This window comes from Trachypithecus francoisi, unplaced genomic scaffold, assembly GCF_009764315.1.
Source record: "Trachypithecus francoisi isolate TF-2019V2 unplaced genomic scaffold, Tfra_2.0 Lachesis_group12, whole genome shotgun sequence".
NCBI lineage: Eukaryota > Metazoa > Chordata > Mammalia > Primates > Cercopithecidae > Trachypithecus > Trachypithecus francoisi.
In genome coordinates, this window is record NW_022681457.1 from 22,574,451 (window position 1) to 22,592,901 (window position 18,451).

General features: G+C 44.6%; 1 long non-coding RNA gene across 1 annotated transcript; it reads right to left on the reverse strand.

Moving 5' to 3' along the window:
• Positions 1 to 2,500: 2,500 nt before the first annotated feature.
• Positions 2,501 to 8,331, reverse strand: LOC117091998. The gene is made up of 5 exons (XR_004440594.1): positions 7,561 to 8,331; positions 7,392 to 7,460; positions 7,151 to 7,265; positions 6,038 to 6,179; positions 2,501 to 2,905 (listed from the first exon to the last, which is right to left on the reverse strand). It is a non-coding gene; the product is annotated as an uncharacterized LOC117091998 (long non-coding RNA).
• Between the last annotated feature and the right edge of the window lie 10,120 nt (positions 8,332 to 18,451).

Sequence of the window (18,451 nt, forward strand, 5' to 3'; positions counted from 1 at the left end):
TTCCTACTCAAACACTGAAACCTCTTAGCGCTCTCCACCTTCTTCTAAGGCCCTAATCTTCAAGGAACAGAAAGAAGCTAAACAGTCTTACAAGTTAGATTTCTTAGAATAAAAGATGGGTTTTCACATTAGAAATAGGTGAAAGTTGGCTGGATGCAGTGGCTCAGGCCTGTAATCCCAGTAATCCCAGCACTTTGGGAGGTCGAGGTGGGCAGATCACCTGAGATCAGGAGGTCAAGACCAGTCTGGCCATCAACATGGTGAAACTCCGTCTCTACTAAAAAATACAAAAAATTAGCCGGGCGTGGTGGCGCATGCCTGTAGTTCCAGCTACTCAGGAGGCTGAGGCAGGAGAATTGTTTGAGCCCGGGAGGCAGAGGTTGCAGTGAGCCGTGACCGCGATATTGCACTCCAGCCTGGGCGACAGAAAGACTCCGACTCAAAATAAATAAATAAATAAATAATAAATAAATAAAAACAAACTTTTAAAAAGAAATAGGTGAAAGTTCCTTAGAAGGCACCTATAGCTTCTTACCTACATCATCTCTTTAAATTCTCGCAATGACTATCAGACAGGTACCGCTATTCCCTCTTTTGAGGGAAGAGGAAATAGAGACTCGGGGAGATAAAGTAACTTGCCCAAGACTACACAGCTATTCTCAAGGAAACGTAGTGCATCCCATGAAAATGGCCTGGAGTCGAGATATTGGAGTCAAAGTGCAGCCAAAATTGTCAGGGTGCAACCTGCCTGTCCAATCAGAGCTGCTACTTCTTTGGTACTGGAATCCCTCAGTTCCTGAAATTAACACCAGTTCTCCACTCCCCAGAAGCACATGCTGAGTGCCCTCAGGGCTCTTGCTGTTGCCAACGACCTATAACTCTGGACAGGCTCAGCAGCTGAGAGGAGGCTGTGGACACAACAGGCTTTGCTGGGCTTGCTGGGACGGGGCCACATTACTCTGCGGGCGCGTCTCTTTCTCTCTCCTGCTATCTAGAGCTCGCCTGTAGGTGGCGCTCTGCTTCGCTCAGGGGAACTTGGAAAGCAAGGACACGGGTCACCAGCTGCCTCCCCTGAAGGCCAATTTAAGTTGTCCCCTGGCTTGAACTCAGCGCAGGAACTTCGGTGATGGGGACGTGCCCCCCTACCCGGGAGCTCTTCCTTCCCCAACCTCCCTGCCCTCCCCTCTCCCGAGGCTGACGGGCCCGCGCTTCCTCCGAGGTCGGGCTGCGCGGCGCGATCTCCAAGCGCTGGGGCCGAGCCTGGCGCTCCGGGGCGGCGCTTCGGTCCCCGACCCACGAGCCGGCCCGCTGGCCCCCACTCCGCTTCCTCCCGGCACCCGCTTCGCTGGCAGCTGTAGCGGGGGTGGAGGGATGGAGGACTGTGACCCCTGTGAGTGCCGGCGGGGCGGGGCAGCTTTAAAAACTTCTGAAAGGCCTGGTTCAAAGCCTCAAAGGATAGAACTTGGGCCGGAAGGCGGTTTCCACGGAGGGGCCTAAAAGGGGGCTGGGGGTGCACCTGCAGGGCCTGGAGCCGCGGCTTGGGAAGGGAGGCCCGGTCACTGCGAGCGCCGCAGCCCCCGCCCCGCACTCGCCGCCCCTTGGAGCCGCCGCGGCCCCGCCCGCGCCCTGCGCTTTCATCCTCCCCACGGGACAGCGGCCGCGCGGGGCGGGGGCGGCTCTGGCCGGCGCGCTCCCTGCGGGGTCTTCCTTCCCTCCGACCCCTCCCTGGGAACGTGAGATTTCGCCGCAGAGCTGAACTCCCGGATTTTAACCCCAACCCACCCGGGCGGGAGGCCGCGGAGAACCGGGAGTCGCGACCGAGGAAGCGTCCCCTGTCACCTCCTAGCCCCCCACACAGAGCCCCGGGGAGGGTGAGGAAATGGAAGAGCGGGAGGAGGGCCCGCGCCGGTGGGGGGAGGGGGGGCGAGGAGGGGGACGTCCGGGGTCGCACGACGACGCACCGGAGAGTGGCCCCGGCGGCGTCCTGAGTCGTCGCGGCCGCCGTGCCACCTCGGACAGGTGGGGAGGGAATGCGCGGCCGCCGCCAGCCAGGGCCGCTCCGCCGCGGACATGGTCCCGCGCTCGGCCGGAGAGCCGCGGCTTTTCATTAGCACCGCATTAGGACACTCATCCTCCAGAGTCCTTCCCGTGGAAGCTCTTGAGTGATTAGAAAAATGATTTGCTCCATTTGTAGTTTCTGAAGATATTTTCTCAGATCTTCAATTGAGCGCTTTAGCCGGGGAGCATATCTATGGGGGCCTCCTTCCCACTACCTAGGGTCTCACTCGGTGACAACTGCTGAGTGAGTCAGTGAGGACGTGTGGGGAAAGGTAAAAGTGGAATTGAGCAAAGCTGAGTAATTTAGCTAAGGAAGAAAAATCGCGACTGAAAATAGAATAGTTTAAAAATAAACTACATAAAGTTTATTCTTTTGCTTGGAGTCCTGTTCCTTGATCCGAGAAAGTAAAATCCATCAGAGTTGGGAGTCCCCCCACCTCCATTAGCATTTATTACACTTTCTCAAACTTACTGAAAGACTTCTTTTAGGGAATTTTAAGAAGGAATCGTGGTTGACATTACAGGCAGCAAAGGTTTGGAGAACAGATGGGTAAACTTCCGAAGAGCTTAGTTGCAACACTAGCTCTCAAATTTAGTGTCAACTTTTATTTTAAAAAATAAAATAGGGCGGTGTTTTTATTAAACTTTTATATTTCAGGAGGTAGGGACACCGAAGAGGAAAGACACTGAAGGGAAAATAGGGCGTTGGAAACAAAAAGAGAAAGGCAAGATTAACTGTAACATTCTGGTCTTCAACGAGTCCCAAGTTGAAATCCTAAAGCACTACACATTTCTGGTAGCGTTAACTCTAACTGGAATATTGGCGGGCCTGGTCTCCAAGTGCGTCCTAAGAAGAAACAGATTTAAGCAAAATGTTTTTTTCCCTTTTGTGAAGTTCTAGCACTTGCTTCCATGCTGTAGCCCCAGAGGAAAAGCGGGCCCTCCCGCTTCCGATGGCCTGAATTGAATTTGCTGCTTTAAAATCGGCAGGTGTGCGGAGCGTTCCCAGCGCTGGAGCCGGGACCTGATGAGTAAGAGTAATAGGGCTCAGTCGCAGGACATCCCGTGTACCTAACGTCGGCATTTAAGCAGACAGGGACTAATATGCCGGAACTATCCTCCCGACAACCAGCAAAGCCCAGAGACCGCATTTCCTACCACTTTGCCCACTTGGTACTGGGCACCCTCGGTAAACAGGATGAAAGCAACATTTTTATCCCTTAAAACTAAAATGTAACCTTTAGAATACTTCCTATTCCGGGGTTGAAAGCATGTCAAGGGCTCAGAGGCAAGCTTGCATTACACATAGGACAAGTACAACTTATCAGGGTGCGAAAAGGGCAAGAAACTTTGTAAAAGTTGTAATCAATATTCAAAGAGATAGTTTCAGGTGGTGCCACATAATGGCATGGTAACCTCAAGAGGACCAGAAATGCTTGGAGTGCATTTCTGTTCTCGAAGAGGGGTTGAGGGTAGAGGCTTGGTGCACTGTGGTTTGAAGGTTTACAGAAAGCAGCCTTATCCTCATGAAGCTGGGAGGCTATGCTTTCTCCACAATATATTCTTATTTTCGCCCCAGAGATACAGGGATCCAAGACCTTCGCAGGCTCTCCTGGCCTGAGGAATCACAAAACTTGCAAACTCTGCAGTTTTTCTCTTGAGTTCACTTTAAAAACACAGGTACTTTGAGCACAAAATAATTAAGGTGGCGGTTTCCCCGAGACAACAAACCAGGCACAAACACACACCTTAGTCTGCACTGGCATTAACATTCCCACTCTGGGGCCACTCACTGCCAGTTAAAGAACAAGAACTATCCACTTCAAGTGCGGGAATAAGCTTCACTAAGGGTGCAAACACATGCCCACAAAACACAAAAGAGGAGTACTTAATTCTGGGTGCTGGAGGGAACCGTTACTCCAAAAGAAGTCTGAAGACTTCCAGTAAGCAGTAAAGAACAGCCCGGAAGGTCTGCAACCTGTCAGCTCCAGGGGCCATCACCCCTCCATCCTATAGCCACACAGCATTGAGTGCTATGTTTCAAAAATTGGAAAGTACTGGGTTTTAGTTGGGGCTGGGTCCTGCCTTCCCCTCTTCCTCCAGATCGGGCCCTCTCTGTAAGCGGATTTGCTTTCCCGTGCATCGCTGGTAGGTCGTTTTTAGGAAATCTTGCTTCTGCAAAACGTTTTAAACATGGTAATATATTGCAGTCTTATTAAGTCCCCCTCCAGAAGCGGGTGAAAGGGGCTCTGTTTTCCTGAAAGATTCAGGAACTCCACTGTCTGAGCAAGACTGGCCCAAGGAAGGCTTGGATTGACTCCGCTATCCACTTCAGTGAAGACAGTGTTTTTGTTGCTGTTGTTGTTTTTGGTTTATGTTTGTTTTGTTTTTGTTTGGTTGGTTTTGGTTTTGGTTTTGAACGCCTAGGAGATTTTAAATTCACACAATCCTCCCTCCAAAAGGGGGGAAAAAAGCATTGAAGTTGCTACCTTCATTATAAGCCACCCCAGAACAAGCAGAGAGGACTGGCTGCTGAGCTGGTGGACCACGAATTAATGTGGAGAACGAGGCCGTCCGGGCTAGGTTCCCGGGGCTCAAAGACGCAAAGGGAAGGCGACAAAGGTTTCTCACAGGTCGCCGTTATGGAGAGGGGGCAGCGCAGGAAACTCCTTTATTTAAAGTTCAGTTGTGTTGGGCATCTGATCCAGGACAACTCGCCCAGGAGCCCGGCGGGTTTCAACTGCCACCATGAAAGTAAGGATCGGTTCTGCCGCGTCGCCCCCTCCTTCCCCTTGGGATGCGCCAGGCGGGCGACAGAGAAGGGGGCGCGGCGCGGGGTCAGCCACCGAACCAGAGGGCGGCGCCCGGCTGCAGCGCTCCACAGTCTCCTCCAGCAGCCTCGCGGTCGTGACCTTGCCGAGCAGCTCCTGAGCCTCAGGCTCGGTTCCTGCACCCGCCCTCACTCCAGTCCCTCTCGAGGCCTGCAGTGGGAGACCCCCGTGGTCCGGGTGGGTGGCGATGGAGAGCAGAATTGAATTTATTTACTCTCAAATTCCCCTAAAAGCTCTGAAACTGGGGATGTCCGCGGGCCACCAGGGACAGTAATCACCGAGTCCCCACCCGGACGCAGGAGGTCTCGGGATGAGCTCCGAGGCCAAGCGCCCGCGACTTCTGGATGCCAGGTTGCTGCAGACGAGAAATGAAACCCTCCAGATCACCCACACTGGGCTCCTGAAATTATTTGAAGTATGAGTACCTTAGATTTCCCTTCTGATACTTACAGCGCCTCTTTCGAAGGGGTGTGTGCGAGTGTGACAGAGAAGATGGGGTGGGGAGTTCTTGCCTGCTAAAGCCTCACCCTGGCCCCACAAGTGTGCAAGGGGAGACAGGCGGGTGGAGGAGAAGGTAGCACATCCTCTTCTATTTTTATTCATTATTTTGAAAATTGTGTAAGATTGATCAAGCAGAGTCCTACGTTTACGCCAGCACTTGGAATGAATAAATTTTTCTCTCGACGCTCTCAGCAAGATGCTTTCTACTAATGGAGAACTTTACCCCAGGGGGCTGCAACCCACTAAACTTGGCGTCCCATGCCACACTGGGTGTCCCAGGCCTGCCTGCCCTCGACGGGGCAGTCTCTCTGCCGTCCCCTGGTAAAACAGTTACTGCACCTGGGGCTTCGCAGAGTGCAAGGAGGAAAGAAGTGGGGCATTTCTTTCCAACAAGCAATGACCTCAGCCTGCCAGCGCCTACCTTGTTTTGGAAACACCTAATCTCTACTTCCTCTATAAAGCTTAACTGCAGCTTGCCTCCAATCCCAAATTGCAAACACTAGCAGAATTGCTCCCTTAAGCATTTCATTCCTTTGACCCTTCCTAAAGCCTCGTTCAAGTGAGCACTCTGGGGGTCCTTAAGAGAAAGAGAAATTCAGGATGTCCTTCTTTCAGTCTAAACTAATAATGACACAAAGGGAGCATACCTGAGACCTGGGATTGTTTATACTTCTTCATAATTCAGTGACAGACTAGGCCTGAGGTAACAAGTTGTGCAGGAAAGAAAGCATCGCAACAGGAACATGGCTTGGAAACTTCTCTCCAAAGGAAACCTTGGCTTCCTCCCACCTGAATAATCACACATTAATAAGTATGCAGTTAACATATACAACCAACATTACATATTTGCATTGATCTGGTCAAGTGGAGAATTCTCCATAGTTGCTTAAGCATTCCATGTATGGGAACAGAGTTGGTAGGGAATGTTCTGGCCTATTCTTAATAATAATAAAGACTGCTGAGCTCTTTGCTTCACACTGACATCATAAAAGCCAGATAAAATAAACTGCTTAGAGGCCTTAGTGGAAATCCAGGAGCAGTTCAAAGATCCCCCTATTATATCTGACCTTGCTTTCCCTGTGTTTACATTGGAGTAATAATAACCTCTAAGATTCATTGAGCTGTTTGCTACACGTGCCATGCTCTGCTCTAAGCACTTTAATATGATAACTCATTTAATTCTGACAACAGCCCTATGAATTAGTTGCTGTTTTAATCTCCATTTAATAAATGTAGGAAACCGAGGCACAAATAAACTAAGTAATTTGCCTACTATTACTTAGCCAGTGTATGTTAAAACTAGCTAGTGGTTTGGCTGCAACACCTGTGCTCTTGACCACTGACTACACAGACAAGAGGGGTTTTGAACAGTGATCCCTGCATGTGATCCTGCTTGGAGCTGTTTTCTGAAAAAGTAGACAGGAAGTAATTAATCCCATTAATTTGGTCCATCTAGACAGCCAACCTGGCACAGAAGAACTCTCACCCACTGAAAAGTTACTTTCCATAAACTATCCAAGTGATTCAATGCATTTTATATACAGATCATAAATAAACAAGAACATTGAAAATTCTTCCAATCCCTATATCCTTTTGGCTGATCCTTGAAAATGGTCTTTTTCGCCTCCCCCAGAAAATATATGATTAAATTGTCATTCTCAAAGAGCACTCATATGCTATATGTACTGCAGAGCTAGGACAATAACAGCTGTTAACACAGACAATCTTGATTGTTAAGGACTTATGCATACTGGACTCACCACTTTCATCATCTTCAGTTCAAACAGATGCCACCTGAGGAATGTGACCTCTTTTTCTCTCCACATTAACCCCCTCCCCCATCATTATTTCCTCTTAGATAGAATCACGGATTGTCTGTGCAAAAAAAAGACTTTAGAAACCACATCATTTACCCTCTGCAATTATACAGATGAGGAAAGGGCGGGGGCGGGGGGAGCGGGGAGGGCGGACATAGCAAAAGAAAGACTTGCCGGAGATTACAAGGAAGCCAGGACTCCGTCTATTTCCAATTCACTCAGTTCAGTCTACTTCCCCCAAACCACACTGCTCCTTAGAGTTGATAAAAAGTATTTAGACAAAAAGCACACTTCAAAAAAAGTTTTAGCAACCCATTTTTGGCCCAAGATACATAAAGAATGGGCTGTCTTACTCCTTTCTTCCTTTCAGATGTGTTCCTGGAATGTCTTCACCAGATGTTTACTCGAGAACTTGCAAACTCAGAGTCTTCAACATGTGAGCGCATTTTAAGAGCAGTATTTTAGATCGGAACCCAATTAATGACTTTTTCTTTTTTAAAAAAGGGAATTTTAGTTTGCCTGCAAATGATCCGAGTCTGTAGAGTCCTTACAGACTCTGCGTTAACCTCAGTCAATTCCACTCTAGGACGTGCTAGTCTCACAGTCTAGTTTTGTTCAGACTTTTATTTTGCGCCAAGCTGCATTACAGACCACTTGTCCAGGCTGCAAAAGTTGGGGTAGGGGGTTGGGGTGACGGGCTCTTTCCCCCCCTTCATATACGTGAAGCAATCTGGAATCATTCCACTTGGCTCTGACGCGCGCGCGCACACACGTGCACACACACACACACACACACACTCACACACACGTGTACCGTGCATGTGTGGGCGCCTATGGATCTGTGTATGCGCGCGTTTGTGATTTAAAGTGACAGGACCAAGAACTGGACTGAAGCAGTGAATTATTTTGCGTGATAAATCAACTTGATTGTCTCCACACTGTACTTCCATTATTCACCCGAGTGCTCGGTGGTTACGGCGGACGTGCACTGCGGCAAAAAATGTCCTCGGAGCCGCTAATTTTGAGGCCACTGCGGCGGCTGCGGCGGCGGCAGCGCGGGGGCGCGAGCACGGATTGATTTTTCAAGATCCTATCTCCTTTAGTGCAACTCGCCAAATAGAATCGAGTTGACAGCAGAAGCTTCACAGGATGCGTGTGGATTGGGTTTTGTACCTGTGATTTAACATATATATATATATATATGTTTTGTTTTGTTTTTTGTGGAGAGGAGTCGAGCTGTTGGCGCAAAAAGGGAGATATATCTTTTCTGTTTTATTTCCCCTTTATTCCCTTTAAAAAAAAAAAAAATGAAAATAGCCACCACCGTTTCCTGAGCTTTCGGGAGGCCAGACCTTTGCAGATGGGGAGCTGACACTTTTTTTTTTTGAGACTGAGTTTCGCTCTTGTCGCCCAGGCTGGAGTGCAATGGCACGATCTCGGCTCACTGCAACCTCCGCCTCCCGGGTACAAGCAATTCTCCTGCCTCAGCCTCCCAGGTAGCTGAGATCACAGGCGCCCACCATCACGTCCGGCTAATTTTTTGTATTTTTAGTAGATACGGGGTTTCACCATGTTGGTCAGGCTGGTCGCGAACTCCTGACTTCCGGTGATCCACTCGCCTCGGCCTCCCAAAGTGTTGGGATTACAGGCGTGAGCCACCGCGCCTGGCCGGAGGTGACACTTTTAATCTGTTTCTTCCCTCTGTCCCTCCCTCCCTCACCAACCCCCACCTTGTCAGCTCTGCAACAGCCCAAGGAGAGAAATTGTCATAGGCACTTGTGCGGGTCATTTGTTCTCACTCGCCTTTTTCTTCTGACAGTATTTAGCAATTTTTTTCCTTTAAAACGGATCCCTTTTGTCTAGTTATCAGATTTTTAATAAATATATGTCCAGAATATGTTTAATTTGTCTTCTTAAACACCAACCCATGCAGTGGCTGAACAGCAGCAAGAGGCAATCTCTTTACCAGACCTGGTAGAGATCACCTGGGGCAGACACAACTCAATAGTTACAGATACTTTTTTTTTAATTTTTGGAGGAAGGTGGCCAATTAACAAATTAATTTCTAGAAATGTGTGTTGATGCCTGTGAGTTTATTTAAAAACATATCCAGAATTTTACTTTCATATATTATTGAATTGCTATTTTCTGTAGCTGAGCATATGGATTATACCAGACATAATTTACATTTAAAAAGTGGGATTCCAAAGACTTGGGGGTCAGCTGTGCCACCCAACTTTGTTTGCAGGACAAAACCTGAATGTTTTCTGAGGGGGTGGGAAAACATTTCCATTCGTAAAGATGGCATTGACATATTTATCCTAGGTTTTTACTTCTCTTGAAGCTGCCTACAGAGCCCCAGTGGTATCTGTCAAATTGGGAAGATAATTGCAGTGTGAATGTGTGAGTAATGACACAGTATTGCATAATAATAACTTAAGCAGCATATCTTTGTTTACAGTGATGTAACTTTCCCAAAGTTTATACGTAGCCTTAAAGGGTTTAGTGCAGAGCGGATTGCAAATGAGTTACTGTCAAGAAGAAGGAAAGAGTGTGATCCATCCCTCCCCGTTAGTTCTGCAGTCCTCATTGCTATATGAAATCCCAACCTGCAGATACCAGGGGCAAGAGGACCCCATTTTCCTTGAACAGAAGGGAGAGATTGGAAAGAGGCCAAACTGATGACCTTAATGTACTTGATAAAGTTGGCCTGCATTGTCCATGATACGAAAAAATACTCCTTTTTAGGAGAAACTTTTTAGGAGAAATTAAAAAGCTAGATGTAGCAATGCAGTGAAAATCCATCTCAGTTAAACGTGAATATATACCCAGTGGAGTAAGCTATTACAACAGAGTTGAAAGATAGCTTTTTTTTTTTTTTTTTTTTTGACCTAGTCTCATTCTGTTGCCCAGGCTGGAGGGCAGTGGTGCAATCTCAGCTCACTGCAACCTCTGCCTCCTGGGTTCAAGCAATCCTTCTACCTCAGCCTCCCAAGTAGCTGGGATTACAAGCATGTGCCATCATGCCCGGCTAATTTTTGTACTTTTAGTAGAGACAGGGTTTTACCATGTTGGCCAGGCTGGTCTCGAACTCCTGACCTCAAGTGATCTGCCCACCTCAGCCTCCCAAAGTGCCTGGATTACAGGCATAAGCCACCGTGCCTGGCCAAAAGACAGCTTTTTAAAAATGTGCTTCTAAAATAGTGAAAATGAGCCCAAATGAACTCACCACCACCAACCTCATTTTCTCCAACATTTAAAACATACTTAATCGGTCCTGTGTTTGGGGTACTGTTTCACAACTCATTATTTGTAAAACTGTACAATTTTCATGTTATCATAACTTGATGGATTTATTTTTATTTTTTCATTTTTTTTGAGAGAGAGTCTCGCTGTGTCGCCCAGGCTGGAGTGCAATGGCGCAATCTTGGCTCACTGCAACTTCTACCTCCTGGGTTGAAGTGATTCCCGGGTTCAACTTGATAAAATTGGCCTGCATTGTCCATGATATGAAAAATTACTCCTTTTTAGGAGAAATTATAGCCATGCTGCTGCCTGTTGAGGAGCTGGAATTACAGGCACCCATCACCACACACAGCTAATTTTTGTAGTTTTAGAAGAGACAGCGTTTCACCATGTTGGCAAGGCTGGTCTTGAACTCCTGACCTTAGGTGATCCCCCACATCGACCTCCCAAAATGCTGAGATTATAGGTGTGAGCCACCACCCCAGTCGGATATTTTAATTCAGCCATTACAGAAGAGACAAATGGAAGTAGGTTAACATCTAGGTCCACAGAAAGGCAGTCTACCTACCAACTCAAAGGAAACCCATCCTGTCTTCCAGGCACCAAAACTTCCACTGTCTTTCTTCTTAAAGACCCACATTCCAGGACCTCAGAGTTTGATGTGATTCTGACTTATAGCTATAAAAATGATACCAAAATGTTTACATTCACATATGAACATATGAGAGCTAACAAATAAGCCTTTGTTGGTTATTAGGCAAGGCCCTAAACTCATGAAATACTCCCCTAAATTCTATCTGAATTAAAACTCTTTGTGTTGCCGGGCACGGTGGCTCAAGCCTGTAATCCCAGCACTTTGGGAGGCCGAGACGGGCGGATCACGAGGTCAGGAGATCGAGACCATCCTGGCTAACACCGTGAAACCCCGTCTCTACTAAAAACTGACGTGGCGGCGCCTGTAGTCCCAGCTACCCGGGAGGCTGAGGCAGGAGAATGGCGTGAACTCGGGAGGCAGAGCTTGCAGTGAGCTGAGATCCGGCCACAGCACTCCAGCCTGGGTGGCAGAGCGAGACTCCGTCTCAAAAAAAAAAAAAAAAAAAACTCTTTGTGATATCCTAGGTAGAACCATGATTCACCATCATAGGGACTATAGTCAGGCCACAGAGTTAATTTTTATGAACTTTCTTGGTATAGATTTTTTTTAAGCAAAAAAGAAATCACAAAAAAAGCTTTCTTGTAGAAAATGTTTAGTAAAATTCCTAATATGCTGCTGCTGTAGACCATTTTGCTAAAGTGAATGGGCACTTCGTTTAATGACAGTAATAAATATCTGAATAGTATAAACATTAACTATGGTATTTTCTTAGTTAATTGGTCATGCTCTTATTTTTAAAGTAACATAAAACATCATAGTAATATCTTCAGATTTTCCCATACTGGAATTGCTCTATCAATGAAGTGCTTTTTAATTTTCAACTTATGATTTATGTGTTAAACTTTCATGTTATCAATCGTAAAAAAAAAAAAAAAAACTGAGGGTTTTTTTAGTTGGTACACATCAAAGTTAACATAATTATATTATCTATAGACCATCAAAGTCAAACTATTGTACCTAACATACACACGGAGACAATTTACAATAGTAAGTAACATTATGCAATGTTACATTTTAAAAATTGAAGCGAAGGCTTTGAAAAAATTGAAACAACTGGGGTGATCAGGTAACAATGTCAAAGCAATATAGACACAAAACTATGGGATGGAGTCATTCACATTCACATTTACATTTACAAAAGAAAATGAAAAAAAGGGAGGATATATTTTATAAACCTTTCAATACCTTTCCAATTAAGAACATTTAGCTTGGGAAATAACAGGTGTCTGTGTCAATGTTATTATCTACTAAGAAAAACTCTCTCCTACCTACACTTAAAAAAAAAAATAAACCAGGCTGGGCATGGTGGCTCACGCCTGTAATCCCAGAATTTTGGGAGGCCAAGGCAGGCGGATCACAAGGTCAGGAGTTCTCGACCAGCCTGACCAACATGGTCAAACCCTGTCTCTACTAAAAATACAAAAATTAGCTGGGCGTGGTGAAGTGCCCCTGTATTCCCAGCTACTAGGGAGGTGCCCACCTGTAATCCCAGCTACTTGGGAGGCCAAGGCAGGAGAATCGCTTGAACCCAGGACGCAGAGGTTGCAGTGAGCTGAGGTGGTGCCACTGCACTCCAACCTGGGCAACAGAGCAAGAACTCTTGTCTCAAAAAAAAAAAAAAAAAAATCAGGCCAGGCATAGTGGCTTACACTTGCAAGCTCAGCACTTTGGGAGACCAAGATGGGTGAACTGCTTGAGCCCAGGGATTCAAGACCAGTCTGAACAACTGGTGAAACCCCATCTCTACAAAAAACCCCAAAAAGTTAGCCAGGTGTGATAGTGCTCATCTGTAGTTCCAGTTACTCAGGAGGCTGAGGTGTGAGGATAACCTAAACCCAGGAAGTCGAGGCAGCAGTGAGCCATGATCGTGCCACTGCATAGCCTGAGTGATGTAGTGAGACCCTGTCTCAAGAAAAAAAAAAAAAAAATCAAACTGTTTTAAATAGCACTTGTTGTAATGAGTGTTTCAATGACTGGTAACATAAAATTCAATTGTCTTCTCAAATTCTGACTTTGAGAAATTAAACTGAATACTAATACCTATTTTTTAAACATGGGTTGAAGCAAGTATCATACATATTACATTTTCAGAATTTACTTGAATATTATGCTGTCACATCAGGATATAGGATTTACTGTAATCTGATGTTCAAATAAGAATTCCAAAAGACAGTCCTACTAATTATGAAACTGGATTTGGAAGGAGAGAAGCGAGGTAGAACACAACCCATTATTTGGTGCAAAGTCATGTGTCAAATGTTGTTACTGACCCAGAAAAGGCTATTATGCTCTGGCCTTATGGAAAATAAGGTAATCCAGCCTCATGGAGAGTCACTTGCTTTTTATAAAGACCAGCTTGCCCCTTACTCTTCCTGCATGCCCAGAACCCAGTGTAATACCTGGCACACCAAAAGCATTCAGTAAATATTTTACAAACTCGATAGTTCAATTTAAAAAAATTGATAGGAAGTATAAATTTTGGTAGCAGATAGGGCTAGTAGAAATACTTTGGCAGAAGACCAGTTGGGAATTTTTTTTCTATCTGCTATCTTATGACAAATTAAAATATGTTTGATTTATTGTCAATTTTATGGTTCTTCCAAGGACTAGCAAACTAATAGGATAATGTTAAAACCAGAAACATTCACCATTCTTTGGCCTCTTTCTTTAAAAAGTACTTCTTTTTTCAGTATACTATAAACATACCAAAGACCTAACAAACTTTCATTTTTCAGCTTTCAGCCTGGCCCTGCTCACAACAAACTGGCCATTTAGAACATCCTCGCCAAACTAAAGCACTCTTTATAATTAGTTCTACTTACTCCCATTTTTGTATTCTTTCCTTGGTAAACATAAAGTAAAAATTATGCCCAAACTGCCAAAATTTATTGAAGGTAAATGCCATTCTTTCCAGCATTATTTTACTAAACAAGGCATTACTGATGGAATGAATCTTACTATCTACAGGAAAGCAAAGTATTATTCTTGCATATTAAAACCCAGAGAGTTTTTTTTCCAAACAACTTATTTCTGCATTCATGTGATCTATGATAGAAACCAACTTTTTTTCTTGGCCCATAGAAAATAATGGCCTTCAGGGATCATTCATTGTTTCCATAGGTACCCAGTTCTGCTGATACAGCACAACTCCTAACTTTCAGAGTAAAGAAAATAATAGGTATATTAAAAAGGAAAACAGTATCCCTGTAATTTTATGATTTTATAATACCACGTTATTTATATAAAGAATAATATATAAAGTGAGAATTAGACTTTTGGCATCCCAATTAAGAAAAAATTCCACTTAATAAAATATATATTTTCTAAAGTTTTTCTGTAAAATATAAGGTATTACATTAATATGGGATATTTAATTTTTTATGTTATAAAAGGGATAACAATATCCCATCAGAACTTTTCTCTTATTATTTAATTTTTTTTTTTTTTGATGGAGTTTCACTCTGTCTCCCAGGCTAGAGTGCAGTGGTACTGTCTCGGCTCACTGCAACCTCCACCTCCGGGTTCCAGTGATTCTCCTGCCTCAGCCTCCCAAGTAGCTGCGATTACAGGCGCATGTCACCACACCTGGCTAATTGTTTGTATTTTTAGTGGAGACGGGGTTTCACCATGTTGGTCAGGCTGGTCTTGAACTCCTGACCTCAAGTGATTCACCCACCTCGGCCTCCCAAAGTGTTGGATTACAGGTGTGAGTCACTGCGCCCAGCCCTATTTTTAAATTGAGACTGGCTCTCACTTTGTCACCCAGGCTGGAGTGCAGTGGCACGATTACAGCTCACAGCAGCCTCAGCCTCCTGGGCTCAAGCAAGATGAGAGTCTCATTTTGTTGCCCAGGTTGGTCTCAAACTCCTGGCTTTAAGTGATCCTCCCACCTTCGCCTCCCAAAGTGCTGGGATTATAGGTGTGAACCACTGCGCCCAGTTAGAACTCTTTTTCTAAATTGCTCTAATGTTATAACCCTAAAATATTAATTGGCAGACTAAAGACCTGAAGATGTGCATACATTACCAACCACAGTGAGTTCAGCTGAGTACTTTCACAGTTTGTATCAAATAGTGACCAAACATTTTTCACTGTAAAGAGTATAGTATGGTATTGTTTACCAAGATGAAATAAGTTAGATATAAATGTCTTTTGTTCCATGTTAAGCTCTGGGGCATCTTGACTAACTTTTCCATATTTACAATACAGGAGAAAAAATGAGACAGTGGAGGAAAGAAATGAAAGGTAGCTTGTTTCTGCAACCCTGCAATCCAATCTTTACACTGCTGTGTCAGAGTGACTTTTCTAAACAAAAACTCACCTTATTACCACCTTCTTTACAACTTTCAATGACTCTCCATTGCTGTCAGGATACAGTCTATAGTCTTGAAAGCTGATCACTATGGCCAAATGTTCTGACTCATAATTACCCCTTCAGCCTCATCTTGATACCTCCTCTCCCACTAGTTTTCAGTCCAGTTTATTTCTTCTTTCCCCTGTCACTCCAGCCTTCCTCCTGCCAATTCCTATAGTCCCTGGGTAACTCTTATTGCTCGTTGAGAAAAAAACCTGCTCCAGCATTCATAAAGTATTCCTGAAACAAATGAAGAAATGAATGGATGAACCCATATACCATAGTGTTCTATTATGCAGAACTATAGACCTATGGAATTTCTAAAGATTTTGGATATCCATTAGTTCAAAGATACTTTTCAGATGAGGAAACCCAGAGTGGTCCTGACAATTGGAGTGACTTTTTACATTTTTATTTTATTTTATTTAGATGGGGTCCCATTCTGTCACCCAGGTTGGAATGCAGTGGTGAGATATCAGCTGACTGCCTTCCAGGCTCAAGCAATCCTTCAGCCTCAGCCCCCAAGTAGCTGGGACTATAGGCACTCTCCACCACTCCTGGTTAATTTTTGTTTTGTTTTCTATAGAGAGGGGGTTTCGCCATGTTGCCCAAGCTGGTCTCAAACGCCTGGGCTCAAATGATCCACTCACCTCTGCTTCCCAAAATGCTGGGATTATAGGCATGAGCCACCATGCCGGGTCTCGAGTGACTTCTGAAGACCACACAGCTAATGGGAGTATGGGGACTAGAATCTGAACTTCCTCAGGCTCATGAAATCAACTCCATACATGCAACAAGTCATTAAAGAATTCATTCAATAATTTTTTCCAATAATAAATTAAGATTGTTGTTTCCTTCTCAAAAATTAAAAATAGCCATATGATCCAACAGTTCCACTTCTGGGTATATACATATACAAAATCATTGAAAGCAGGGTCTCAGAGATATTTATACACCCATATTCATAGCAGCATTATTCACAACAGCCAAAAAGGTTTGGAAGCAAAATGTGTGTGTGTGTGTATGTGTTTGAGATGGAGTCTTGCTCTGTCACCCAGACTGGAGTACAGTGGCGTGATGCTGGCTCACTGAAACCTCCACCTCCCAGGTTCCAGATTCTCCTGCCTCAGCCTCCTGAGTAGCTGGGACTACAGGCGCACTCCACCACACCTGGCTAATTTTTGTATTTTTAGTACAGATGAGGTTTGGCCATGTTGGTCAGGCTGGTCTTGAACGCCTGACCTCAAGTGATCCACCTGCCGCAACTTCCCCAAGTGTTGGAATTACAGGCGTGAGTCATGGTGCCCAGCCAAAATGCTTCATATATATATAAAACATAGCTTACTATAACATACACACACACACACACATATATATGTATATATGTGCAAATATATGTTCATTCAATGAAACATTCTGCCTTAAAAAGGAAGAAAATTCTGGCATGAGCTACAACATGTGTGAACCCTGAGGAAAGACATAATGCTAAGTGAAATGAGCCAGTCACAGGAAGAAAAATATTATATGAGTCAACTTACATGAGGTACCTAGAGTTATCAAATTCATAGAGACAGAAAGCAGAGTAGTGATTGCCAGGTGCTAGGAGAAGTAGGAAATGAGGAGTTATTTAATGGATACAGAGTCTGCTTGAAAGATGATAAAGTTCTGGGGATGGATGGTGGTGATGGCTGAACAACTCTGTGAATCTACTTAATGCCATTCAGCTGTACATTTAAAAATATTTAAGGCCGGGTGCGGTGGCTCACGCCTGTAATCCCAGCACTTTGGGAGGTCGGGGCGGGTGGATCACGAGGTCAGGAGATCGAGACCATCCTGGCTAACACGGTGAAACCCCGTCTCTACTAAAAATACAAAAAATTAGCCAGGTGTGGCGGTGGGCGCCTGCAGTCCCAGCTACTCGGGAGGCTGAGGCAGGAGAATAGCATGAACCCGGGAGGCAGAGCTTGCAGCGAGCTGAGATTGTGCCACTGCATTCTAGCCTGGGCAACTGAGTGAGACTCTGTCTCAAAAAAAAAAAAAAAAAATATATATATATAATACATTATATTTTTATATTATATTTTATAATATATTTTATATTAGAAATATATAATATATATTACACAATATATTATATAATATCATATTATATATATTATATATAATAGTATATATATAAAATATAATATATATTTAAATGCAAGAGGCTGAGGCAGGAGGATCACTATAACCCAGGAGTTTGAGGTTATAGTGAGCTATGATTGAACCACTGCACTCCAACCTGGACAACAGAGAACCCATCTCAAATTTAAAAAAAAAGTAAAAATGGTAAATGTTATGTTATATATATTTACACACATACTGTCATTTTCCACCAGTACATGATCAGACTTTGCCTTATCTCCTATTCCGACCCACAAAGGCATTTTTTTTTTTCTGTAATTATTTCAGTTACCATGAAGTCCTGGTTCTTAGGCTATTAACAGAGCTTTGAGGCAAGATACCCACTTACTGTTACTTGTATCAAACAGCAATAACCCAATTCCACAACTTGCTTTGTTAGAGCTCCCTTTGCTGACCCCCCTTTGAGTCGCCTAATGCAAGAAAGATGTCAGGAGAGGCCAGAGAGCCAAAGGAAAGAGACTGGAAGAGTCTGAAGCCATAGCGTCCACACCAATTGGATTGTCCAGTTTCTGCTCCCTTCTTTCCTGCACTATTTTTGGGACATGTAATGTGATCTTAGGAATATTAGAGTAAGTATGAAAAACCACAGGGACAGAGGGGTCAATGCCAGCTAGTTCTGTCCCTTCTTTGTTGCTGAATTCTAGGCCTTTCCATTAGCCCATGGCACTCAAACTACAGCTGAGGATTCCCTAAAATAGTCATTTGAGAAGATTCCCATCCTTCCCACACTCTCTGTCCTTATGTTGGCTGGACTCTCATCCAGGGCTGGAGTAAATGGTTCAGTGCATCACAGTCAAGACTGTTC